The sequence below is a fragment of the Mus musculus genome, chromosome 16 (genome assembly GCF_000001635.26).
Source record: "Mus musculus strain C57BL/6J chromosome 16, GRCm38.p6 C57BL/6J".
NCBI classification, from domain to species: domain Eukaryota; kingdom Metazoa; phylum Chordata; class Mammalia; order Rodentia; family Muridae; genus Mus; species Mus musculus.
In genome coordinates, this window is record NC_000082.6 from 95,258,626 (window position 1) to 95,285,395 (window position 26,770).

At 45.4% G+C, this 26,770-nt stretch overlaps 1 protein-coding gene and 1 long non-coding RNA gene across 20 annotated transcripts in view; one reads left to right on the plus strand and one right to left on the minus strand.

Moving 5' to 3' along the window:
- Gm31641 (predicted gene, 31641) overlaps window positions 1-1,077 on the minus strand; it is a 75,166-nt gene extending 74,089 nt beyond the window's left edge. The window contains exon 1 of the long non-coding RNA NR_153766.1: window positions 935-1,077. This is a non-coding gene — a long non-coding RNA (predicted gene, 31641). The remainder of the gene's footprint in view (window positions 1-934) is intronic.
- Window positions 1-26,770, plus strand: part of Kcnj15 (potassium inwardly-rectifying channel, subfamily J, member 15) — a 42,703-nt gene that overhangs the window by 1,068 nt on the left and 14,865 nt on the right. For 6 of the 19 annotated variants that reach the window (NR_073406.1, NM_019664.5, NM_001271687.1 and 3 more), the window contains exon 3: window positions 228-331. The exons of the other annotated variants lie outside the window; for them this stretch is intronic. The gene's annotated coding sequence lies outside the window, so the exon portion shown is untranslated. The remainder of the gene's footprint in view (window positions 1-227; window positions 332-26,770) is intronic. 19 annotated transcript variants of the gene reach the window in all.

The window sequence follows — 26,770 nt, forward strand, 5'->3', positions numbered from 1 at the left end:
GCAACCAGATGTTGCCCAGCGGGCTGAGGGTGTGAGGGGTCTAGAGAACCAGTGTGTTCTCCTATGTCGTGTGCCGGAGCCCGTGTGCTACTGATTTTTCGGTGATTATATAGTTCTTTCTAAGTTCCCCGCCTGTCATTTTTCTTTGTCAGTGGAGAAGTCAGCTTAGGTGGAAGTAAGGCAAATTCTCAACCAAACATTTGACAATCTGCCACCTGTCCCAACAGAAAGAAAGAGCACAGTGGGTTTCTGAAGTAGTCAGAGAGTGGAAGCAGTCTGACTGGAGAAACGGCTTTGTTCACGGCCCATGGAGAACACTGCTTTCCCCAGTGTACGTATAATTTCATGTGGATTTAGGCTGTTTTCATCTAATGAGCGCATGACCAGGTGAACCCTCCACACCGGCCCCTGAAAAGCCTGTTTTTTGTCTCCGTCCTACACTTCCGAATTCGGTCGCCTGAAGGGAATAAGAGTTTGTTTCTTAGACATTTCATGAGCTCACAGATGCCTTAAGTCACAGGTTAGAAAACCCAAAACAAAGGAAGAAGTTACCTTTGGAAGACTGAAGTCCAAGCCGAGCCATGAACAATCTAAAACGTCCCTTCCTTAACCCGAATGTGTTCGCCACCCCAAACCTCTGCTTACTGTCAAGGTTATAAATAAGCTTCAAAGAGCCTTTTTGGCAATCTCAAATCTCAGGCTCACACTCACAAACAGCCTCTGTCACTTCTGTTCTCGCCTGAAGGCTTAAACAAACCGGTCACCATCAGTAATAGCCTTAGGTGACAAATTCTCTCCAATTTACAACCATGCTTTAAAAAAAAAAAATCAAAGAAAAGTGTCACATAAAACCAGAGTGTGCTTTTAAACGCCATCCACGTGTGAATACTGCATATCAGGGTAACTTCAGGTGAAGAATTAATTACGGACTCACCTCACCCATGGGTCCCAGGGCCAGGCTCTTTCCAAACCTTCCTGGGGTTCGATTTCCTAACAGCTCCCTCCAGAAGGAGAATAAGTGACCACAGAACATGACCCAGAGGTCATGCGTGGCGTTTCCACACATGGCTGGAGACTGACAAACTTTAGCCAGATTGCCTTTTGTCCTAGCACACCCCAAAGAGCATGACTCAGTAAGGAGCAAGGGAAGCCTGAGTTATGCACTTCAGTGGTGGGGGGGGGGGGGCTTAGGGAACCAGCCAGCTCCAGGAGAATGCATTTTCAAGAAGCCTCACCCCTCCTTCCTCCCACCAACATCCCTGGCCAAAAGTGCTGCTCCCCAATGTCCTCATCTCCCACTTGTAACCAGTGTGGATGGCTCATATTTTGGGGGACAAAAGAGTGAGTGAGCCCATAGGTGGCTTACTGCCAGCAGGCCCAGAACTAAGAAAAACAGGGTTCTTGGCTCCTTTCTCCAGGGCTTAGGGCTTGCTTCCACCCCACTTCAAGGAAGACATCTAAAAAGGCTTCTGTGCTTGTTACAGGGAAGGTATGCATGTATATGTGCATGCTGTGTGCGCATATATATGTATGTGTGTGTGTGTGTGTGCACATGTGTGTTCTTGTATGTGCACATGTGGATATATGTGCACCTATGTTTGTATGTGTGTGTATTTGTGCACATGTATGTTTTATTATATTTACCTGAATGACAGCGTGTGCTGAGAACATAAAAGCCCACCTATGTGGCTTTAGGCAGCAGATACAGAGGCAGCCTCCTTCTGACTCATACAATGGAGGTCAGACATAGCCTTTCCTAAGCAGTCAGCCCACATGTTTGAGCCCTGCAGAAAGCCACTGTTTCCCGTTGAGTCCCAGCTTGAGTCTAGAATGAATTTGAACATAATCAGCACAGCAGACCCTGCAGCAGAGCTGACAGTGAGGGCCAGCCCAGAAAGCACCCGTGGAGGTTGTAGACGCCTAGGAAGGGTTTCCTGCTTCTCTTATGGAAGCAACACAGTTTCCATGCAGTCAATGCAAGGGCCTTACTTACAGTCTCTCAAATGAACATAGTTATTTTCTTCACTGCAAAAATAGCCAGGAGGTTCCTGTAAGAATTAATATTGTTTTCTACTCGAGCAAAGAAGAGTTAATGACTGGTGGTCATAGGCAAGAGGCAAAGCCTAATTTCCTGGGTGTTCTGGAACATTTGCCTCCTCGGAGCCATCTCCATTTCCTCCGAAGGAGGAGGCAGGAGGAAGCAGGTGGCACGGCACAGGAGCAAAGTGAGGCACAGACAGGCCTGGCCTTGCGCCTCTCAAGGACACTGTGTCCTGCAAAGAGGCAGGCATGACTCAAACTTCTTGGCTCCTTGCAGCTGCTCAGGTGCCAGTTAACTGACAGGTAGGAGCTTGGTGATCAGAAGTTCAAAGCCAAGCAGAAGAGGCCAGTCCTTAGGACCTCACTAAATTAAGGGAAGGAAGGGAACCAGCTTTTCCCTCCCCTTCAAAGGGCTCACTGGGGGCATCAGGTGAAGAAAAAGCAATTAATATGCTTAAGTGAAGGACTCCCAGAGAGAAGTATTGTTTGGTTTGTTGAGATGGAAAACAAATGGGAACACAGACGTTCCTTACAAAAGGCAAGATGGGGGCACAGCTCATAGTGCTTAACAGGCACAAAGCAGTTCTGCCTCTAGTCTGTAGGAAAAGGCAGGAGAGGAAAGGGGGGGGGTGGGAGGGAGGGAAAAGGAGGGAGAGGCAGATGAACTTGAGAAAAGCACCAGCTTGCAATGTGTTCTTTGGATTCACGGAGACCACTGTAGGGGAGTTTCCTGTTCTAATACAGCTAGAATCCTTGTAGAGGATTGCACATATTCTCAGGGACTTTGAGTCACACACGTTTGTGCTTTTTCCTTAACAAGGGCATCGGAGAAATGCAGCTACCTGCATTCCCTCTGATGGGGGTAGGCTTATTGAGTGAGCCAAGGGTTAACCAAAACCCAATCACAGAGCTTTGTGTGCAGGAGCTTCTGTAAATGATGTGCTATACCATACGGCAGTACAGCCCTGACATTTCAGTCACTACAGGGATGAAATCAAGGTTGCCTAGTCAAACACACCTCAGAAGACACACGAGAGGAGAACAGGGTTCCGATTTGGGGCATAAAAGCACACACGTGCCAAGAGCTGGTTTGTGCCCAGGAAGAAGCACTTAAGTAGAAATGCATGTGTGTGCCCCATCCCAGCTGAGGTCATAATGAGAAAAACATGGGAAGAATTAGTGATGGAAGAAACTGAGTCTTGTTTAGAGTCCCCCCCCCCCCTTGATCCAACGGTTCAAACTGAACACACGCCCGCAGAGCCATTTTTGATACTAGGATGCTCAAGATCTCAGTGACAGCTGGAAGCTCCTGCTTCACCCAGAGGTCAGGGGTCAGGGGTTAGGACGATGCTGTGACCCTGGAGTGTCCAGTCATACTGAGCCACTGAAGTTCAGGTTGGCTGAGGCTGACACAGAGAAGGAGCAGGGCATTGAAGAGGACCTGGAGGGTCTGGTTTGAGTTCACCCTGCTTCAGTCACAGCTGACTTGGTGTCAGACTGACAGTTACAGGATTCTCCTGCATTTCTTTCCCACTGCCCAAAGCAGAGGCTGGTCAAGGTTCTGCAGAGCTCAGATTATCCAACACAGGGCTTTCTTTAAAGAACATAAATTCAAAACTGTGGCCATACAATTCAAAGGAGGTTTTGAAGAGGGCGTGCCCCGTCGCTGGAGTCTCAGGAATCCTCTAAGTCCACTCTGGAGCTTATGTCTTGAAGGCTCAGTATGTTTCCCTGGTGGAGGGATGGACGGATGTGTGGCTGCTGGCTACCCAATGAGTAGTCACTCTGGGAAATAGACAGACATACGGACAGACCTGTGTCTCTGCACTTCTACTTACCAGTGGGATTGCAAGTCCAGTCTCCTGCCTGGGATGCTCCTTACCTCACTGCCTTGTGACCAGGGGCAGATTTCCATTTGATGGCTGGCCCTTTAGGCACATCTAGGCCTCAGGGTAAGATGCAATCAGTGTATTCCTCTAACGATAGAGTACGTGTCTCCTGGGGTCCATGGTCTACCGGGAAAGCCAGGAACTTAAGGCACAAAGGCTTTGTTGACTTTGCCTAGTCAAGAGCCCAGAACCCAGAATGACATCAGATTCGTCAGCAAGTCTTGTCGTCTCCAGTGAAATCTGGGCAGCTGCCTCAAGAAAATGCCCGAGTGTGGCTGGGGCCCTCCCCAGTTTCTGTGACTAAGAGCTGTTTTGGATTTCACCCACCAGTTAACTGTCATTTCTTGGGGTGACTGCTTGCTAAGCTCGTGCCTACCAAATAACGCTCTTCTGCATGGATGTTAGTGCGCTCCGGTATTTGTAGGCTGGTATCTGCTCTGTCCTTACCCCCTTCACTAAAAAAACACAAGATCAAGGTCCAAACCTTACTGTCTTCATTTCTAGACTTACTCTTTCTATCTTTTCCTGTGCTTTAAGAAAAAACAAAGTTCACATCTGGTGACCCCACCTCTCAGTCGTTCCCACAGACCTGTTAGGAGTTATGAAACCACAGGAGTCTCAGAAGCTGGCTGCACGGGGTACGGAAATACTACAAAATAAAAGTCCTGCCAGGTTCTTTGTATTTTGAGAAGTCTATGGAAAATATTTATAAACGTCTAGCAGGCTACACCACACACGTGCGACATATTCAAGTGACAGACCGCAGGAGCTTTAATAATAAAACTAAGATTGTGTAAGTCTCGTCAATTCTGCTGCTAGCCCTGTCTTAACGCAGCTATACTTTGTTTTCAGTGACTTGTTTCATACACTTCAAATCAGAATTTTTTGGGGGGGGCGTAGGAGTTGGGGTTCGAGACAGGGTTTCTCTGTGTATCCATGGCAGTTCTGGAACTCACTTTGTAGACCAGGCCGGCCTCGAACTCAGAAATCCACCTGCCTCTGCCTCCCGAGTGCTGGGATTAAAGGTGTGAGCCACCAGGCCCGGCTTCAAATCTGAATTTTTAAAAGATTTCATCTTTACATTATAATTATGTGTATATATCTATACCTGAGTGTGAATTTGTACATGTGAATGTATCCTCAGAGGCTAGAAGAAGTCATCAGATCCTTCGGGGCTCAAGTTGCAGGGCTGGGAATCTAACTCCGGCTCCCTGCAAGTGCTCTTAGCCGGTTTCTCTCCAGTTTCTCTAACTCTAAGAGGCCGGTACCAAAGGCTGATCGTAGCTGTAGGGTGTAGCTCAGCAGATGATGGGGTGCTTGCCTAGCAAACACAAATCCTTGAGACATATCCCCAGTGCCACACCAACTGTGTGTGGTAACACAAGCCTGTAATCCTCATACTCAGGGTATAGAGACAGGAAAAACAAGAGTTCAAGGTCATTTTCAGCAACATAGTGAGTTCAAGGCCAGGCCAGGAAACACAGGACCCTGCCTCAAAAGCAAATCAATAACTAGGGCATAAAAGCTAGCTCTAAAGAGTCGAGTCCTCTAAGCTTCTTTTTAAGTGCTGATACAGTGGGGTGGAGATGTCACCCATGTTCCCATTGTACATGTGTGTATTAAATGATTCTATCCAAAACATTGCTATGACCCTCTGACCAGCAGATTCAGGAATCTAGCTTCTAGCCCTGCGCATGGAAGATTCGGTCTCCTGGGACTGTCCAGAACCCTCTCGGATGCTGTCCCAGTGTGTCTACTGTCACATTGGATGCTTCCTGCTTTGTTCTGTTAGTGTGCACAGTACAAGGAGGGTCCCGGACAAGTCCAGCTCTTCAGGAAACAAGAAAGCCTTGTTCCCAGGCTCCGGAAGTTCCTTCCAAGCCTGCAGGTCCTGGACATTAACACATTAAAGCTCCGAGCTCCATAACAGAGCAGCCTTTAACTGTGGCTCCCTGATGCAAACCTGCTTTAGACAGGGAAATCTTCTCACCCTCTGACTCATTTTCCCATGGCTCCCCTGGAGACCTGGGTAGACAGTGTGATTGTTGTGGAAAGGCAAGGCGTCATCTGATCCTCTGAGAACACTGTGTAATGATCTTACAGTAAGCGGTGTCACTGGGGCCTGAGATATCCCTACAGGTGACTGCAAGCAGTGTGCCTCAGGGTGCAAAGTGGACTTGTTCAGTCAACCCTAGAAAACATATTTTACATTTGGTCTCAAACCAAAATGTCATTTATTCCCCTTTACCCACTTTGTTTCAAAGTTTCAAAGAAGTCATTTGATGAAATCGCTTCTTGCATAGACGTTTTCGATGAATCACAATTAAATATACCAATATCCACAGTGATAGAACCCTGTTAGTAACTTCCAAATTAAACATAGCTTTGCATTTGAATCTGGGAATCAACTCAGTATTTGCTAGATCTAGTTTTTGGCTTTGTTTAGGGGGCTCTCCTTTTCTCCTTTCTTCCCTTCCCTTCCCTTTCCTTCCCTTCCCTTCCCCTTCCCCTTCCCCCTTCCCTTCCCCCTTCCCCCTTCCCTTCCCTTCCCTTCCCTTCCCTTCCCTTCCCTTCCCTTCCCTTCCCTCCCTCCTCCCTTCCTCCCTTCTTTTTTCCTTTCTTTCCTTCCTCCCTTCTTCTTTTCTTCCTCCCTCCCTCCTCCCTTCCTCCTTCCTTCTTTCCATTCTTCCTTTCTTCCTTCTTTTTTGTATGAACACTTGTATGTGTGCAAGTATATGTGTTCTCATATGTGTGTGTGTGTGTGTGTGTGTGTGTGTACCATGTGACATGTATGCAGGTCAAAGGACAACTTACAGGAGATGCTCTGCTCTTTCTATCATGTGGAGTCTGGGATCAAACTCAGGTCCCCACGTTTGGTGTCAAGTACCTTTACCTGAGCCATTTCTCAGGCTCCGTGAGGAACTACTTTTGCATTCAACATTTTATACTTAACATTTTATAATTCTTCTGAACGATGATGTTCACTCCCTGCTATTCGTGTTTTTTAACTTAGGCTGCTTCCTTACTTCTGTCTGGATCGCACTTAACTGCCCACACTCAGGCTTTGCCCACACGGAGGGTTTTAAACTTTCCCCACTTGTTTACACTCAGATCTAGTCTCAGCATGATCAGCATGAAGACACCATGACCAGATTACAACGCTGGGGCTGGAAACTTTCCAGGATTTCCTCCTGTCCCTGGGTATGGATAGGGATTTACTGACATTATGATGGCCTGGTTAGCCATCTCTGCAGGCCTAAGCCCCTTTGGCAATGGAGGTGTTACCTGGTTCTTCTCTGTCCTCTCAGCATTTTAACTGGGGACTCCTGTGGGCTACACTTACTGAGTCTGTGTGTACCACATGAAGGTAGATGCTCTTTTGTCTTTTTCTCATCTCTTCCCTCCCATGTCTATCTCAGTACAGATTTCACATAAGTGTTTTGAAATACACATCTGAGAACTAGTAACTGAAACTCTTCCTTAGCCAACTCTGCAATCTGATGGACTATCTGCTGGGATTGGATCATCAGGGGACTTGGGAGGGAGGGCTGCATGTAACTGTGTGCTGTATGGATGTGCGGTCTGCATGTATGTGTGGACATCATAGATGTGGGCTGCATGTGTGTATGTGCTACATGGACATGTGGGCTGCATGAATGTGTGAGCTGCATGTATGTGTGAGCTGCATGTATGTGTGGGCTGCATGGACATGTGGGCTGCATGTATGTGCATGCTACATGGACACTCGGTCTGCATGTATGTATGGGCTGCATGTAAGTGTGGGCTGCATGGATCTGTGGTCTGCATGTATGTGTGGGATGCATGGACATGTGGGTTACATGGATGTGTGAGCTGCAATTCTGACCCGGGAAGAAGAAAGGTGAATGGAAGTGAGGAATATAGTGCAGCCTGGGTGAGAGGGGGGTGACTCCATCCATGGCAAGGCACGCCCAGGAGCCTACTGAACAACATCACATTAGCTCCCACAGATGTCCTGTTGAGGAAGTAAGGGCTATACTGGGTACATGGTGTTAAAGGTGTATATTGGCTCTCAGAGGTTTTCAGATTTTAAGTCAAGAAGAATTTTCTATATTTTCCCTTTTAGGGCATGAAATACTCTTTCAGACTCAAAGACTGAAGAACTGGTTTACTGTGGGTCCAGTCAAATGAACCTTGTTTCAGCTGGGAGCAGCCCAGGCCTCTTTAAGGTTTCATGAAAGTGTGCACATTTGAACACAAAAATTCTTGTAACTATGGGTATTAACCTGTCTAGTACAATCTCCTTGGAAGGCTTTGTGAACTATGCTTTCTATGCAATGGTTTGTTTACTTTTCAGTATCTGTGACTCCTAGGGTTGGTAGAAATGTTTGTTAAATGAGATTTTTAAATCAAGTACTCTTTGTATCTTGAGTACTTTGGCTCTGATGCTCAGTTACCTCCCTAGAGCAGGTTCTTGCTCAGAGCTTGAAAGTTAATCATCTAGCCAAACAATAAAACATAGCCCTTTTTATAAAATTAAATTACAATTATTTGGTATGTGTATGCATTTGTGTGTGTGTGCTCTTATGAGTGTATGTATGTCTCTGTGTGTTTATGTGTATGTATATGTTTATGTGTGTATATATTTTTGTGTCTGTGTGTGTGTATATAAGTGAATATATGTTTTTATGTGTATAGATGTGTTTATGTATGTCTCTGTGTATGTTTATGTGTATGTATGTATGTATGCATGTGTTTATATACACGTATATGCGTGTGTATGTATGTGTGTGTAGAATGTGACAAAAATTGATTGAAGGACCTTCTCAGGGGGGCTGGGAAAAGCCAAGGGGAAAGGTTTGGGGGAAATGTACTGGGGCATTTGAGACAAGCCTTGAAGGACATAATGGACTCCAAAAGTATGGGGAGAGAGATCTATCAGAGGAGCAATAAGAGTGAAACAGGACTGGCCAGGCCATGCAGGTGGCTGCCATGTGCCCAAGGTTTGTGTTTGTCCTGGGGAAGGGACAGGAGAGAGAGGACACCGGCCAGCATGCCTAATAGACTCATGACTCCCAGACGACTGGACATGGGCTAGCACTTCCGACCCTCTCAGAGGGAACCTTGGAGGTTAATAAGCAGGAAGAGAGGTCAAGTCACTTTCTTGTCAGTTGCAGGCACCAGACAGGGGAGCTGTGCTGTCTTAGGAAAGATTTCATGTAGGGAAGAGGGAGGGTGCCCAGATAATGCTTCAGTTTTCCAAGACAATGAACAGCAAGCCCATTCTCCAACGTGTTTCCAATTAAAACAAACAAACAAAAAAGGTAGGAAAGATACAGCAAGGTCCAAATGTGCTAATTACTGCTGTGATTGAAGCAAGACCTTTCATGTTAAACCCTTCATAAGGTCGGCGGCCTTTGAACACGGACAGGACCTGAACGTTCCTAAAGTGGAGGCGATGAGAACAGGAGCTTCTTGCCAACTCCCCAGGGGCCGTGGGCCTTCCTACAGCTTCCAGTTCCTGTTGGCGGCTCTGTCTTCTGGATTTTCAGCCCTTGATTGTGGCAATGCAGACTCTCAGCAGAACATAAGCAATAGCAAACTGGAAAACTACATGGATAGCTTTAAAATGTAATCATAGTTTTTTTTTGTTTATATTTTATTTTATTTTATTATTTTATTAGAAAAAGTCAAAGGGGGTCTGGATGTGGCGATCCATAACCTCCCAGCTCTCAGGAGAGAGGGACAGAGGGGTTATCAGCTCAAAGTGTGCCTAGACCAGATATTGTCATGCTTTTGAAGAAAGGAAGGCAAGAAGGATGAAAAGGGTGGACAGATGGACGGATGGACAGAAGGACTGAAGTTAACCAAGCTCATAATGCATATTTTGGGAAATTCCTGACAGGACAGAGAGTACAAATGTATGACAGGCATGTTTAGAATTCTGCAGAGATGAGAGAGTTTCTGAGATGACAGAGGTGATCCCTGCAGGCCATGGAGGAGGGGCAGCAGAGGCTCATTCTGATGAGACAGGCAACCTGGCCCCATGCAGAGGTTTTGATCCTTGAGGTCCAGACGTTCCTGATGTGGACTCCAGGCACCCGAGGTGCTTCAGGTGGGGTGGAAGTGATCCTCAGAGTATAGACTTCCCTCTCTGAGCCCCAGCCTTCCCCCTCACCACCATCTTCTCAACAAGCCGACAGTGTGCATGTTCTGTGAGTTGGTTTCAGGGAGAAGGCAGACATTGGAGAAAGAAGGCCCGAGTGGAGTCTCCACTCACTCAGCTTCACCTTGATGAGCTATCTATCCTTCCCATTCCAAACATCCCAGAGAAGTGCCTACCTCAGGGGTGATGAGCCACCTGTGATGATTTTAGTAAAGGGGTCAGTAGCATGTCTGTCTGTGTTCCATGAACTGACAGGGAACGGATGGCTTCACATGACCAGAAAGTGAATCCTAATAAAGGAACCAATTCCCCTATTAAATGGTCTGCCTAAAATTTCATAAAGAAATTCTGAATTCTGATGTCTAAGTTACCAACCCTTACAAGATATTTAAGAAGTGCCCTTTAACCTATGAAGGGCATCACACAGCTGGGACATGGCTTGTTGGTAAAGTGCTTGCCTTGAAACATGAGGCCATGAGTTTAGTCCCCAGAATCCTCAGGAAGAAACAAACAACAAACAAAAAGTCAGGGCATGGTGACATGTATATAATCCCAGTGCCTGGGAGACAGAGAGAGGTGATTCCCATGGGAGGAGTGGGGGGGTGGGGTCAGGGGAGCTCTTGATTAGCTAGTCTAGCGTATGTGCAGTGTTCCAGGCTGGTGAGGGACCCTGGTTCACTTGATAACAATAATAACATGCCTGAGGAATGACACCAAGTTTGCCACACATACACACTCACTCACAAACTATATCATACTGCATAGCTGCTGAAACTGACACACAAGACCTGAGATGGGAGAGAACTGATTGGCTAGTTTATTTCTAGAGGCAAGATTGTTTACCATGCAAAAGGAGTTAAATGTTATTCTTCTAATTACTTAGTAGCCTTGTTTGTTTGTTTGTTTGTTTGTTTGGTCCTGGAGAATATACAGAAGCCCTGGGAAGGTAACTCTCCTGTCTTTCAGTTGGAGAAAGGAGTAACAAAGAGTCTAAACTTGGCATGCAAGTAAGCCGAGCTCTGGAATCCGGGTGGGTCTAGGAAAAAGCACAGACCTCAGTGGAAAACGTGGACGGGTGTGCAGGAAACCCCCATAAACTATAAACTGGCTGCATTCTGCTCGAGTTGGGATGGAGAGAAACCTCAAGGCTGTTGGAAATGAGAGGGGAGGGAACATCACGTACCTCTTGCTCTCAGAAGCTCCTCTGATACCCTGGGAACCAGAGTGAGGCTAACCACCAACAGCTTGCATGCATTATTCAACCTGAGCTTCCAAGGCACCTATCATTGTAGCCCAGGCTGCTGGGAGGATGGGGCAGTGTGGCCTGCTTCCCTCCAGATTCCCACCTCCAGCCCTTGAACTTGATCACCACTCTGGTTCTGCCTCTCCCTGTGAGGTCCTGTTCAGTTGGGGAAGGCTTCTTGCCCCACCTCATTGCAATGGCCCTTCCGGGAAAGCCAGTCTTTGCTTTTCCTATTAGCACCTCATTATCCGTTTCCCCAGGCTGGCCCAGACTTGGATTTTCCAGCCCGGTAAAGCCTGACCAATTCTGCAGTCCCTGAACCTCATCCTCTCTAGACCTAACAAGATCGCAATGAGTCTGTGATGTGTCTGTCACTCTGGTCACTATGTCTGCCTCTGAGTGTGTGTTTGGAGTAGATACCTTCCCAGGAGATGATAAGTCCCTGGAAGACTGATGACACCTTATGCTTGGCTGTGATGGGAACTGCCACCCTTTGCAGGATCTAGCTCTGCTCCAGGGTGCTGTTCAGAATTCACCAACAGGTTTATTTGGCTTATGGGTTATAGTCCTTTAGGAAGAGAAGTCAAGACAGAAACCTAGAAGCAGGAACTGAAGGCCACCCACTGGGCCAGCCAAAAAGATGTAGGGAGAGACCTACTGGGAAGGGTCTAGGCCAGTGTCTTCGGAAAAGTATGCTCTTCTTTCAGCCCCCTCTTTTGGAGACAGTGGGCTGGGACCCAGAGTACCCACAGAAGTCCATCCTCTGAGGACCACTTCCATCACACCTTGCTTTGAAGTGGAGATACCTGCTGGGTGGCGCTAGAAAGCAGATCTAAGCAGCCTTCTCCATTGTTTCTATTGGGAAAGGTGTGCTGATTATGCCACAGTACCCACAATCCCTAACTGCTGTCAGCATTCCTCTGTGCCACGCAGGGCACTGTGTGCCTGGACATGTAGATTAGTTCATAAAAATTTATATTTTAGCTCTTATTCTTCATTTTAACTTTTTTAAAGAATATTTTATTTTATGTACTTGGGTATTTTTCCTGAATGTATGTCTGTGCGCCGTGTGTGTGTGTGTGTGTGTGTGTGTGTGTGTGTGTGTGTGTGTGTGTTCAGTGCCTGTGGAGGCCAGAAGGGGTTGCTGGGTCCACTTGAAATGAAGGTACCACCCATTGTGGTGGCTAATAGTTGGAATCGAACCTGGGTTCTCTGGAAGGGCAGCCAGTGTTCCCAACTGTTGGGCCATCTCTCCAGCTCTTTGTTCCAATATGTGAGAGGAATAAAGGGGACTGTCTGCATACTGCTGAGTTGTTCACCTGAGCTCCTGGAGGAGTCACAGTACCTCAGCATCCTGAGAGAAGAGAAGCCTCTTTTCTCTCAGTATTCACAGAGCAATCTGTGACCTTGACTTAAGACATTCCCAATCATTTTCTAGATGATCTGTTTCACTATTCAATCCATTGCCTATCAATTACCATGGCTGATTCTCCAGACCCCTAGGGATTTCTCCCAGCAGAATTTAGGCTGTGTATGTTCACAGGGCAATTTATTTTAAATCAGGCAGGTTCCTAAAGCACAGAGCTTTGAGGATATTGCCCTGGTACCGAGTGTTTGTATGTAGGTAGTTCAACATTCAAAACTCAGTGAAGATGTCTGTGAACTCTCAGACTTTCACCTTCACAATGCACCAGGCTGGAAGACAACCTTGAGGTCATTTCATCTAAACCTCTCATTTTACAGATGAGGAAAATGGGAGTAATTGTTGGGCAGTGATACTAAATTATATCTCTTCTCAAACCAGTTAGTAGGCCAGTGGGCTCTTCTGCATGCTCCGTTAGAGATTGCACAAGCTGATGAGTAAGCTGTGACCCCAAGAAGCCACCTTCTGTGGCTCGAGAGTGTTTATGTTCCCGACGTGAGGTCTGCAATCTCCTGCGACAGTGACCTTTACCATTAAGGCTTGTAGTGCCCCCAGACTTCTGCCTGGTGATTTCTCCCTTGTTAGCATTTTTTCCCTCCAGGTTTCTTCTTTACTACAAGAAATTTACAAATACTTCTTTGACTCTTTGAATTAACACTAATCTCTCTTTCTCCTGGAAACATCCAGTCTTCTTTATTGATTGTACTCATTCAAGTGCACCCAGCCACTATATCAGACACAGGCAATGTAGATGTGAAGACCATATCCTTGTTCTTGCTCACAGTCTTTTGGAATAAGTGAAACACATGAAACAGGGAACATTGAACTTTATCATTGAAATGGATAAGCATGCATGAATAAATGAGAACTATTTCAATATTAAGGTATCTTGTGCTGGGTATAAAAACAATGTAATGCCCATCACCTCCTCTAGTGAATGGTATGTGTTTCAGTGCTTGAACCTTTTCACACACATCCTTATATGTTTAAAAGGCAAAAAAGTATTAAATTCTTGCAGAATGAATGAAAAAACAAAAGAAATAATGCTTTGATGACTAGGAATAATTGTGAAATAATGGAATTTCCAAGAAAATAGCTCTATAGCTCAGAGTTTGAGTCAAGAGTAAGAGCTCAAAGATTCATTCATAATTTCTAGTCCTAAATTGTTTATTAGATTTCTGTCACCCTCACCATCTTCCTATAGTGTTTTTAAAGTGAGAATGAGAATAGTGTATTTAAAACCAGGACCCATTTCTTAATGTTTAAGAGGTGACTTTAAGATACAAATGCTGGAGATGAAAGTGATACTTAGGTGGGTAGTAGAAAGAATTGAGGGGTATTAAGAGAAATCCATCCAACAGATCGATAATTCTTCCCTCTCTCTCCCTTGACCTTGCCATGATTCCCAAGTTGAGATCTCAGACTTCTTAAATGTGTTATTGATAAGGCTGTTTCAATGGTCACTGGTGAGTGTAGCAGTATTTTCTGTATGTATGCTTTCACTAGGGGCAAGTTAGGTGAGTGATGAGTTGGTATGCCTGTAAAGGTTGTTACTTTTTCCAGTGTAAACCTCTAATCAAACACAGCCTAAGAAATCCAACATTCTTGGCAAGAGAACCTACCTCTGAATGTTCACAGGTTCCCTCCGAATACCAATGACACCTTCAAGAGTGTCTGAGTCAAGACAGGTAAAAATACATTCTTCTTAACTCGGAGGAGGATTTTAACCATGAAGACTCACTTCTCAGAGAGGTAGATCAGTGTTCAAGCACATACCATTTCAACATCAGCAACTTAAAAGACTTTGCATGATAAGGGCCCAGGAATCACTTATGTATTCCTAGTCATGCTTTTGATGGTCATTCATGTTTCATCTTATGAACTGACTAGTAATCCATTTCCTGGTTCATGTGTTGACACATTTCTAGAGTCATGAGTCATAAATACAGATTTGGAGACCTGGCTTGTGCCAGGGGTTCGGCTGTTGAGAGCACAGGATGGACTCAGCTCAGCCCATGTCCCTGAAGGGGGAGTTCCCTGCCATGCAGAAGGGAAGTGCACAAGGCTCTGGAGCATCAAGCTATAAGAGTAAGGGTGGCGATGTTACACTCCTCAGTTGTGAAAGGGAAGAAGGACTCTTCACTAACTCTGCACTGGGAGCCAGGGAAAGCAAGCACTGACTGCAGCTTAAAGAGACAAGAGATCATGGTGGTTGGTGTTTCACGTAAGGAAGGCAGAAGGGCAGGTGGAAAGACAAGGTGATCTGGACTATAACAGGCCCTGAGAGCAGCTCATGCTCATTGAAGTGGGGATGATAGAGAGGCAACTCCAGAGATGTGGTCCAAATGGTAGGGAAGCTACAAAAGACCCAAACTATGGGTTCAGAAGTTCAGAGTTCATTAAATAAAAAATGAGGAGCAATGAGGCTTGACACAGGGGAAGAATGGGGTAGGAGGCTGAAGATCCCAGCCACACACAGGTCCTCCCTTTTGAGAAATTGTTTTTGCGTTTTAGAAACATCGGTTATAATGGGGAGAGTGGTGTGAAGCCAGGTCGGTTGAAGCCAGAGGAACAGCAGGCAAGATATTAAAGATGATTTGCAGAGAAGCAGCACAGGGCCTGTACCAGGATAGTCTCAACAGAGCAGAGGAGCACGGTTGGAAAAAGCATCATGCAGGAGATAAACTAGAGATTACAGGGCTGTGGATCCTAAGGAAAGGAAGCCAGCACGGACTTCTACTCTGGCTTGTGTGAATGAGGCCGTTCAGAGAACATCCAACATGAGTAGCTTCAGGAGAAAGGTTTATGACTTCCCCCCTGATAGCTCCACACTATACCCTCCGGGGAAGGCTGACATCTTCCATCAGCAAAGAGTACGTGTGGTACAGAGGCAGAGATACCAGACACACCCTCCTTTCAGCTCCTAACTGCAGTGGCTATGTGGGAGCATCCATTCTGAGACTCTGGACGGACTCTCCTCAAGGTGCACTCAGGTTCCTTTACTTCTATTCACACCAGCACGTACCCAACACGCACCTTGGCCCTGCTGTGTCCTGGCCCAGGCACATGTAGTACAAATAGCTTATGATCCAGTGAAAACCCTCTGGGCTGAGATGGAGGAGGGAGGGCTGGCTTTGGAGGGAGCCAGATCTCAGTCTAGACATGATCTCAGGCTAACTCTGTATCTGAGCCCCAGTTTACTTATGTTTATCAGAGTTTCCCCAGTCAATCTGAAATTTGGAGTTAAAAGTATCTGCACTATCAACACAGTGCTGGGCACATGTACATTCCTGAGTCTGATATTTCTAACTACCTTATTAGTATGGACATGAAAGCAAGCAACTCCACATACTGAACTAAGTATTTTGGAGATAAGACACACTGTCAAAATCAGAGGGAAAGCACTGAACCCATCACCACAGCTAAGGAAAGCGCCTGCCTACAGCGATCAGTGTCTCAACACAAAATCTGAAAAATCAGGAAAATCGTGGGTTTTTCAGAAGGGAGGTTGTGGTAACCGGCATCACTAGCGAACAGGACCAGCTCACTGGGACAGCTTGAGTCACTTGACTTGTATAGGCAGCAGACTGAGGGGTGATTGTAGAAGGGTCTCAGAGCTATGTTCAGAAGCTCAAGAATGAGGTTTTGACTAATGGATTGCAGACACTGCTGAGCTAGACAGCAGATGGCTTCACGGGAACTGTTGAGGTTGTAGTATATAAAACATACATCTTTTAAAAAAAGATTTATTTATTTCATTTATATGTAAATACACTGTAGCTGTCTTCAGACACACCAGAAGAGGGCATAAGATCCCACTACAAATGATTGTGAGCCACCATGTGGTTGCTGGGAATTGAACTCAGGACCTCTGGAACAGCAGTCAGTGTGCTCTTAATGGAACCATCTCTCCATCCCATGCAGAGGATTCTTAAAGAGAACTTGAGACAGGAACCTCAAGTGTGACACTATTGTAGCAATCAAAGAAATACAAGGGTCTTGCACTAGAAGGTTCTACTGAGAAGACATGAAACGTTAAGTGTGTGAAGTAACCGTTAAAATGCAAGTGTTAAAGTGTAAGAACATGAAAGTCTTAAAATGTAAAGTGTAGAGAGTTCCACGAGCAAAGCTTGAACGTGCCACACACACCAAGCACTGCTCAGATCTGTGGGAGTGAAGGGCCGTGGAGCCACACCCTGCTGAAGGCTATAGTCTCCCCCAGTTCATAGATCCAAGTCTGTGGCCCAAACAGCCTGAGCATGGCTCTCCTTGCCTCTACTTCTTAAACTATGTGCCAAGGACTGAAGTCCTTGGTTCCCTCCTGGTCACACCTTCTTTAATAATCTAGTACAACTATTTTCTAGAACCATGGCCAGGCAGATGGTACCTGCCACAGATGCATGCTTGAAAGGTCAGGGGTAAAGTTTTGACTAATGGGGAAACCCTAGTGTAGACAGTGGGGGCTTCCAGACCAAGTGAACAGAAGCTTCTCGGTGTAGAACATTCTAAGAGGAAGATGACTTGAGATAGAGACCTCAAGTATGAACCTGTTGGGGTTTCACAAGAGCCACACACAACCAGAAACGAACTGAAGTATGCGGAAGTATGAAGAGGCATTGGCAGCGGCCCAGGGATCACCAGGTTCATTCTGTGAAACCGACTAAGAATAAACATCTGGAAAGGACAGAAGACTGACCGGCACAGACAGAGAGTGAAACATCTCCCTTCAAAAGGATCCAGGACAGAGAATTTACTAAGCAGCGTCTTTAGTTGTTCTACTTAAAGCCATGGTTCCCCCCATCTCCCTTACTGGTAGTTGCTGAAAGAAGGCATCTTGGACTTTCTTTTTATCTCAAGGTCTGTTGGTCTGGCTGAGACAAGACCAGCAGGAAGAGGTGAGGATATAAAGGGTGACAGCACTGCCAAGTTCTTTCAACCACAGTCACGTTCCCAGAACTGCCTTCAAAGTTGGGTATCTTGTCTGCTAATGGGGCTAAGAAGTAATCCTAAGAACGTGGGTGCTGACAACTAGGTTTTCTTTAAGCACTTATTCAATTCAACTGGTAACCTTACTGTTCTTCCACCACGTCCATCACTCTTGGCCTTTGTCCATTTTAACATCACTCTCTGACATCAGATGGTGGGTGGAATTCTGCTAGGTTGCCTCAGCTTCTATAAACGGTGGCCCTAATGTTGCTGGTACTTAATATCATTGTTCATAAAACCATTTCCATGGTAGAGCATATACTGTATTTAAAACTTGCATGTAGGTCTTGGGTGTAGCTCAGACGGTTAAGTGTTTGCCTTGCAAGCATAAGGACCTGAGTTTGATTCCCCAGAGTTTGAATCCACATAAAAAGCCAGGTGTGGTGGCTTACAGTCTCAGTATTGAGACGGCAGAAATGGGGGGGGGGATCACTGGGGATCTCTGACTAACCCACTTAGACTATTTGGCAAGCTCTAGACCAATGAGAAATCTTAGAAACCAAAGTGCATGGCTCCTGAGGAACCACATGCAATGTTGTCCTCTGACCTCTGTGTATACTGGCACGCGAGTGCATATGCAACTCCACACATATAAACAACACACACATACACATGAGAACAAATCTTTTTCATATTGTAAGCCGACTCAGAAATTAAGAAATACATATAAACATGACAAAAGTAATATTTGGAAAGCTGTAATAGAACACAAAACATGAACTGAGAGATTTGATTCATTCAGTCAATGATGTCGTGTGTTTATGTGTGTCTATGTGTGTGTGCACTATGTGTCTCTGTGTATATGTGTGTGCTGTGTCTATATGTATATGTCTGTGTCTGTGTGTATTATGTAAATGCGTGTGTGTGCTCTGTGTATGCTATGTGTGTCTATGTGTGTGTGTGCTGTGTTTGTCTGTGTATGTCTAAGTGTGTATGTATTTGTATGTATGTGTATGTATGTGTATGTATGTGTGTGCTGTGTGTGTCTGTGTGTGTATGTATGTGTGTATGTGGTATCTGTGTGTGCTGTGTGTGTGTGTGTGTGTGTGTGTGTGTGTGCCTGTGATGCTTCTCTCATTCTGAAGGAGGAGGACATGTGTGTCCACCCTGCAGTGTGAGTCCTCTCATACAGTTGTGCAGAGAATTCTGGTCAGAGAGACCAAGCCAGAGCAGCCTGCCATGACTCAGCACTCCCAGCTCAGTGTGAGCCCCACAGGGGCAGTGTGACCAGGCATGGTCACGACCTCAGTCTCCAGCCATGTTCCCCTGAAGGAAAGCATTCAGATCTGAGCCAGCACTGGAGGGAGTCACTCAGTACAGGATCCCTTTGTAACACTGCATAGTGCTGTGCAAATGATGCTTTCAGCCTTACCATTCTCAGAGGGAAAGCCTTCTTCTGTTCAAGCAGATTTCCCCCAAGGCTCTTCCTACAAGGACAGATGAGAGAGCTGACCTTTGTGTCTCTGTGTCAAATGTACGGGATGGACTATGTGTCTCTTGCATGTTTGTGGTAATACTAGTAACTACCACCCCCAGGAGAAAAGGGGAGTCAGTCACTCAGGGGCCACTTAGGCTCTTCCCTGTTCCCTGTTTGCTGTGGTTGAGGTGGAGACCCAGGCCCACTGCTACACAATGGGAGCTGTGGCCCTTCAGTCTTAGTTAGCATCATACAGGGGTTACTAGGGGCTGAAGATCCTTAGACTTCAGCTCAAGGATTTCGGAATAAGAATTTTCATGTTAAGTGATCCCTAGGAAATGTGTGCATGTCTTGAAATGCAATGTTCATTGGTATCTAATGCAAGCTACCAGGCCTGGTAGCTTGTGACTGTAATCCCAGTATTCAGAAGACAGAGGCAGGGGGAACACCATGAGTTTAGTTCTGAGTTCACTCAGATGCAAGCTCTGCCCACATTGGTCCTCCTTCCCCTGTATGTGTCAAGCTTTCTCTTTAGCATTAGTGATTTAAAATAGATTAATGGCTGGGCCTCTACCCAGCCCTCTAGCTCAATCTATAGAGACCTTGCAACATGCACAGTAGGACCTATATTTGATCCCCAAACCCCCATAAAATAACCTGAGCTGGTGATATGCATCTGCAATGTTGGTGCTGGGAGGGGGGACAGAGGGATCCCTGAGTCTCGCTGACCAGTCCAGAGGGCAGAGGGAGCATGCCTCCAGGTCCACGGAGACTCTATGTCAAGACATAAGAGGAATAGTGATTGAGAAAGACATAGACCATCAACTTCCAGCCTTCATACACATATGTACACACATGCACCCACATATCTGCATGCAATACACACACACACAAACACACAATACATACACAGGCCCACACATACACACACATACATATACATACATAAGCACACATAGACACATACATACACACAGACACAGACACATAGACACACACACATACATACACACAGACACACATAGACACACACACACATATACACACACAAGCACACACATACACACACACACCACACATACACAAGCACACACAGACACACATATGCATGCACACTCACACACACACACACATAGACATAGACACATAAACACAGACACACAGAGGCACATACATACACACAGCCACTGAGACACACACACATGATATAGATAGACAGACAGACAGACAGACAGACAGACAGACAGATAATGAACTGAAATCCATCCCTCCAGAACATGTCTTTTAGTGTAAAAGGCACATTCCAGATCACAGTTTTACAGCAGCAGGGGAAGTTGTCAGGAGTTGCTGGCAAAGGAGAGAAACAAGAGAAAGTCTGCCAAGAATCAGAGCTGACGCTTCAGCTGGGTTATGTGGAATGAATAGGAGTTTGCAAGAGGCAGGAAGGGCTCTGGAACAACTGGACCTGCCTGAGCAAGGGCAGCAAGCAGGATTCTGCTTTATCAGCAGCCCCTCTGAGTCAAGTACAAACTCTTCAGCCAATTAGATGGAGCCTTAAGCTAACATACGAGAATAGTCTTTACTGCTCACTGCAAACCGGATCCTGGATTTGAACAACTGGGACATGTCTGAGAGTAAATGATTCCACAGAGTTGGCTATGGCAGAGTGTGGAAAGTTTCTCAGCTGGACACTGTAAGTACATCTCGTTTACAGTAATATCTGGACAGCCTGAGAATGAGCCATGCCGGGGAAATTCAATTTTCAGATTAATGGCATAAAATGGAAAATCTGGTTGGAAGTCCTTTCTGATTGTGTTTCCTATGAAGAAATGAGTGCTGTTGGCATTTTAAAGCCATCTCACTTTAAGCTTACCTGGAAAGACACACAGGGTGGAGAGAGAGAGAGAGAGAGAGAGAGAGAGAGAGAGAGAGAGAGAGAGAGAGAGAGAGAGAAAACTGTGTGTTCTTGTGGTTTTTTTTTTTTAAAGGACATATTGATGCATACCTGTTATCCTAGCACTGGGAGTACAGAGGCAGGGGGACTACCACAATTTAAGATTAGCCTGGTCCACCTTGTGTGTTTGAGGCCACAGAGTGAGACCTAGACCCTATCTCATCCTCTCTGAGGTCTCCTTTCCCTCCTGTCCGTGCCCCGGCCACCTGTTGACTCTACAGGGAACCTATGAGCTATGGGTTCTCAAGCATCTAGCACCAGCCTGGCCTACACACGAGACATTTCATCTTGGATGACTACAAGTGCTAATTAAAAAGGATGTCAGCATCTAGGTTTGCCAGACCATTCTCCATGGTGTCAAAAGCAATCCCCTAGAAAGCAGGTTAGATCTTGTATTTTCTTTGAATAAAACCTGAGGAAGTCCCCCATTCTCCTGAGACAAAGATGTGGCAGCTCTCAAAGAGCCCACAAGGCCCTAAATTTCCCCTGTTCTCACCTACACACCCTTCCTCCTTGCTATCCACCTTACCTTCTGAAAGGCCCAAGCTACATCTGTCTCTGCCACAGCCAATGCTTACCCAACTTGAAGTTCTTCTATTTCTTCACTTTTTGGGGAAACCTTCCAGGAATCCCAGACAAGAACATGCCCTATGTCCATGTTCCATCTTCTGAACGCGACTCCTTCCCCAGCTTACCCAAAGACATCTTTGAACTGCTGTCTAATCTGATGCAAGGTGCCACTTCTCTGTCCCTTTCTAAGCTATAGGAAACCAAAGAGAAAGTGGCTTATATTCACTGCTGGGTCTCACACAGCAGCATTCAGCACATAGTAGGTACACATTAAGTTCTTGCTTTAGATGAACAAATAGTGAAGAGCTAAAGTGTCTTGATCTGTGTGTTGATAGAGGCTGTAGATGATGGTTCTTGTGGACTTACGAGAACTTTGTAGACCCAGAATAGACTTCTCCACTCTTCCTTTGTAAATATAATTTCCTTTTGTTGTTTCATTTACTCTGAGGTGTAACAGTCAACTCTCACTCGATCCTTGGTAGACAGATGGATTTTAACGTCTCACAGTCTCTGAAGTGCAGGGATATCATTAGCTCCATTCTGTACTTGAGGACACTAAGTCTCAAGGGTTAAGAATCTGTCCAAAGTCACCCAGCTAGTGTCGAGAGGAATAGAGTTCTCTGTCCTTCTTTACACAACAATGACTCGGAAGAAGTGCTCAGTGTGTCTTTAAACACAGACGAGGTTATGCTCAACCTGACTTCTGCAGGAGTGGTGGGATGAGCCAACAAGAGAAGAAAGGAGGACCTTTGGGACAGAATCAAGTGTTCCCAGACACAGAGCCCTGCGGGCACTGAGCTGTTTTGGAAGAGGCAAGCCAGGCTCCATCCTAGAGAGAGCAAAGCTTAAGTTGCGAGCCTGAGCCCGGGCTGAGCGGCAGGCACGGCTTATAAAGGTACTTAGGCTCTGCCCTGTTGCTGTGGGCGCCCCTGGAAGGTCTGTGAGGAGCAGTGGCCTGTGGATAGCTGCCCCCACGGGAACGGGATGCTTTCTCCTTCCTGGTAAGAGCTTTGCTGCATCCATGGTGATCTAAAACCTGTGTGGCACCATGTGGCATGCTAACTAAAACTCTGGCTTGCAGTTCCTGGAAATACCACGTAACACTATGAAGACCAAGGCTGGCGTACATATCTCAGCTGTTTTCTGCCATTTCCTCCTTTGTTTCCGTGTCAGTAGAAAGGGTACCGGGACTTCTAGAGAGGAGAATGTTAGGCTGCCTCTCTTGGGTCTCATCCCAACTGTGTAGATACTAATAGTGTTCACGACTAACATCAGTGTGTGTCATCATGTTGGAAGGGGGATTAATTGTGATTTATTTATTTATAAATGGCTTTTGGTTACCTTTATAGTGTGTGTCTGTGTGTGTGTGTGTGTGTGTGTGTGTGTGTGTGTGTGTGTGCGTGCGTGCCATGGAACACGAGTGGAGCTCAGAGAACAACTTTCAGGAGCTCGTTGTCTCCCCCTATCATGTGGGTCCCATGGATTGAATGCAGATTGTCTCACTCTATAGCAAGTGCTTTTACTTACTGAGCTAAGTGCTTAAGTGTGACTTAAATTATTAAGGATCCATGCTATAGATAGAAAAGAAAATAATATATTAGAATGTCTGACTGTGCCTTTGAGGAAAGTAAATCGAGAAGGTTGGACTAGGTTGGTTGGTTGACATTATCGTAGTTATTGCATTTAGAATGTATAAGCTTAATTTAAATCCAGATCCACCATGCCTGGAGATCTGAGGAGGGCCAAGTACCTCAGATGAGAGGAGGAGAGGAGAGATGTTAATTTTCAGTGACTTCTCAGTAGAGGTTCTGTCTTCTTTACTCTCAATGGGTACATCAAACCATAACTGTATTAGCTCCAACCATGACCCTGTCACAGTAACAGCCATAGACAGGTCACTGCTACTTTGTTGGCTTCCCAGAGATCTTAAATGTATACTTCTGTCCACTGTACTTCAGAACAATAGCTTTTATGTGATAACTGGAAAGGAAGCACAATGACTTGCAAAAATGTAAGGTCGGTGCTTTACCAACAGTAATGCAATGCTGCCTGTGCCCTGGACTGCCCACTGCCTGACCCTACTTGCCCTTGGGGATTGGAGGTGAGGTAGCAGGGGATCAACAGCATGAACTCCAGGGAAAAGTGAGAAGCATTGTAGCAAGCTTGTCTGAAAGCTGCTGCAAGCGCCTTTGATACCCTCCACCCATGTCCCATTGGTCCCAAGAAAGTATCTCTTCTAAACAGCAGTTCCTGATTGGCTGGCGTTGTCTGAACCAGCAATCTTTGGTCTCTCAGGCAGTCCTCAATTAGATCCTCCTGCAGGAGATGTCTTTGCGACTGTGAGGCCCCCTGTGTTTATGCTGAGGCAGCCTCGCTGTTCCTCCTATATTGTTTTAGTAATTTCCACGGGTTGTTCTTATCTACTTAAAAATTATATTCCAAGAAAAATTTATTCTCCAAAATTATATTCCATGTGTCTTTATAGCTCACCCCCCCCCCCAAATAGACCATATTACAAAAAATGGTTAAGAATCCCTGAACTGACTTGTTGAAAATGAGACCAGGGCTGGGGAATGCTCACATAGCATGAGCTAAGTCCTAGATTCACTCCCTGGCACTTCACAAGCCTAGCATGGTAGTGCATGTTTGCAGTCCCCCAAGCAAACAAAAGAAAAGTCTTGATTACCAGTTTTCAGGCTGTTTCTAAGAATCATGCAGGAAAAGGTTGTACCTGGTCCCACAGGGCCATAATGACTACATTTGTTTGTAGAGTTCCTAGTACCAGGATGGTGTTCTAAGAACGCTGCATATAAAACCTTGTCTTTACGTGATTTGGACTTCTAGTCTGCTTTGTTCTTCCCTAAAGAATATCATATTTAGCCAATAAAAATGAGGTGGCCATGCTATTTGTATATCTCTACATGGCGCATATATAGAGAATATGTATAAAAACATTTTAGATCAACGAGGAATAATTTTGGTATATGAATATTAATAAGTATTAAATATCACCATCATTATAATAAAAGTATTTGCTATCCATCTGAAATTCAAATTTAACTGACCATCTCATATCCTATCTGGCAACCCTAATACGACCAAAATTGAGCCATCCACCCTCCAGCTAATAAAGTACAGATGGCTTCAGTGTGTTGTGCTTCCCTATTTACTGATGGAGATTAGCTAACTGCCAAAGGGCTAAGATTCTGATTGAACATGAAGGTGTTTTGAAATTAGAAAACACCCGTCACTCAGAGATCACGTGTGAGCACATGTGTAAGAAACAGATGACTCAGACATAGTCCAGGTCCTTGAAGTGCACTATCTTCCATGTTAGGCTGTCGGTGTGAACTGTGCTCCTCCGAGACCTGGGAGCTCTGCTTTCGGTATCACGGACATGTGGTCAAAGCACGGACTAAGAGTGAGACTGGATTGTGAAACGTTTGGACACGGGTCCCACTTTTAAATAACTTGGTTCCAAACCAAGCAAGAGTCAGTCATTTCCTTTGTCTGGTGTACGATTCCCATTAGGGTAATAAAGACCAGGAAAACTCACAACGGGAGGAACTCCATTCCCAGTGACAGGTGAATCACATGGAGAGCCATTCCTTACCATTTAATCACTCAGATCACAATCACATTTTTTTTTTGCCTTTTTTTTTAAAAAAAGAAAAAAGAAAAAAGTATCATAAGGCAGAAGACTAAGACACCATATTTAACAAGGTCTTTCCTGTGCCTTAGTCACCTTAAAGTGAAATAGGTGCTTTTGGGTGATGAAAGGTTCTCCACACAGTGGCTTCATGAGAGAGATTGTTTAGGGGAACTCAATCAGAAGTGTTGCGTATATATTTTATTTAAGGACACGTGGTGAGAAGAGAGTGCTGCCCGTTCAAACACCCTCCCACTGCATCATAGGAAGGCGGGAATTAAGGGACACCATCCCGTTGGCTTCACGCTTCCTCCTTGCAAGCTCTGTCTGCACCCAGTTTGCAGTTTGATTAAGTAAAACACGTGATATATCAAATACTTGTGTCCCCTCCTGGGCTGTCTGAACCAGATGCTTCCTGTCTGACTGACTTCACCACACTCAAATCAAACAACCCCCATGGCTCTGTCTCTCCTTCCTGCATCACAGAGAGCCCTGGTAGCCCATCTTCTTCTCTGTTTGAATTGATCTAGACAGGAGCAGCAAGTGAGCCCGTGCTAGCCTGTTGGAGAAACACCTTCCCTGAAGTGAACATTTTGGGTAGCGCATTTAGGGAAGTTAACATAACACCCTTTGCCTTCTTCTCACTGCTCCCAAGACATGAAATTTCCTCTTTTATCTCACAACAATGTGCATCCAAGTCACACTGTGTTTAAATGGGAGGATATGCTTATTATCCACGTTCTTCGCATGTTGGAGCATGCGAGACTGAGGGCAGTAAACCAATGGAGATTTCCACTTGCCTTTAGCTGCTGTGCATTCTTACTCTATAAGAAAGCCCGCTGTTATTAAGGAAGAATGTTCGGCTGAAGTTGGTCACTCATAACAACAGACAGATGTATAATGTTTTATTTGGGCTAGCTAGCTCTCCTGCAAACTAAGAGCCTAACATTAAACTGTCTTTACAAAACTACACAGCAAATGATAGCTCTGACTGCTCTAGAGCTCAGATCCTGAGTCTTTGCCATGGAAAATGGAAAATGAGTCTCTGCCGAGCCTGGTATCTGTTTAGACTTGTCCTTGCTGGGGAGAGGAAAGGTTGACGTTCTATGGAACGAAAAAAAAATTAGAAGCACTGAGAAATAAGGATATAACTATGCAAACCACATTTAAAGATGGAAAAGGACTTTAAAAAATACTTATGGAATTTGAAAGAATAATAGTGGAACAGAGACATAAGAAGGCGGCTAAATATTTGACCACAGAGGCAAATGGGTTCCTGACAGGGTCACATGGTATGTGAAAAAAGACGATTAGTCACTGAAGGAACATCTGTTGCATTCCCTGTATGCAACAGGGTAAAGATTAAGTGTCTCCAAGTCACTAAGATGCCCTTGCAATCTTTTGAGAAACTGAGTTTCTTGTAAGACTTGAGTTCTTGGAAAGCACCTTCAGAA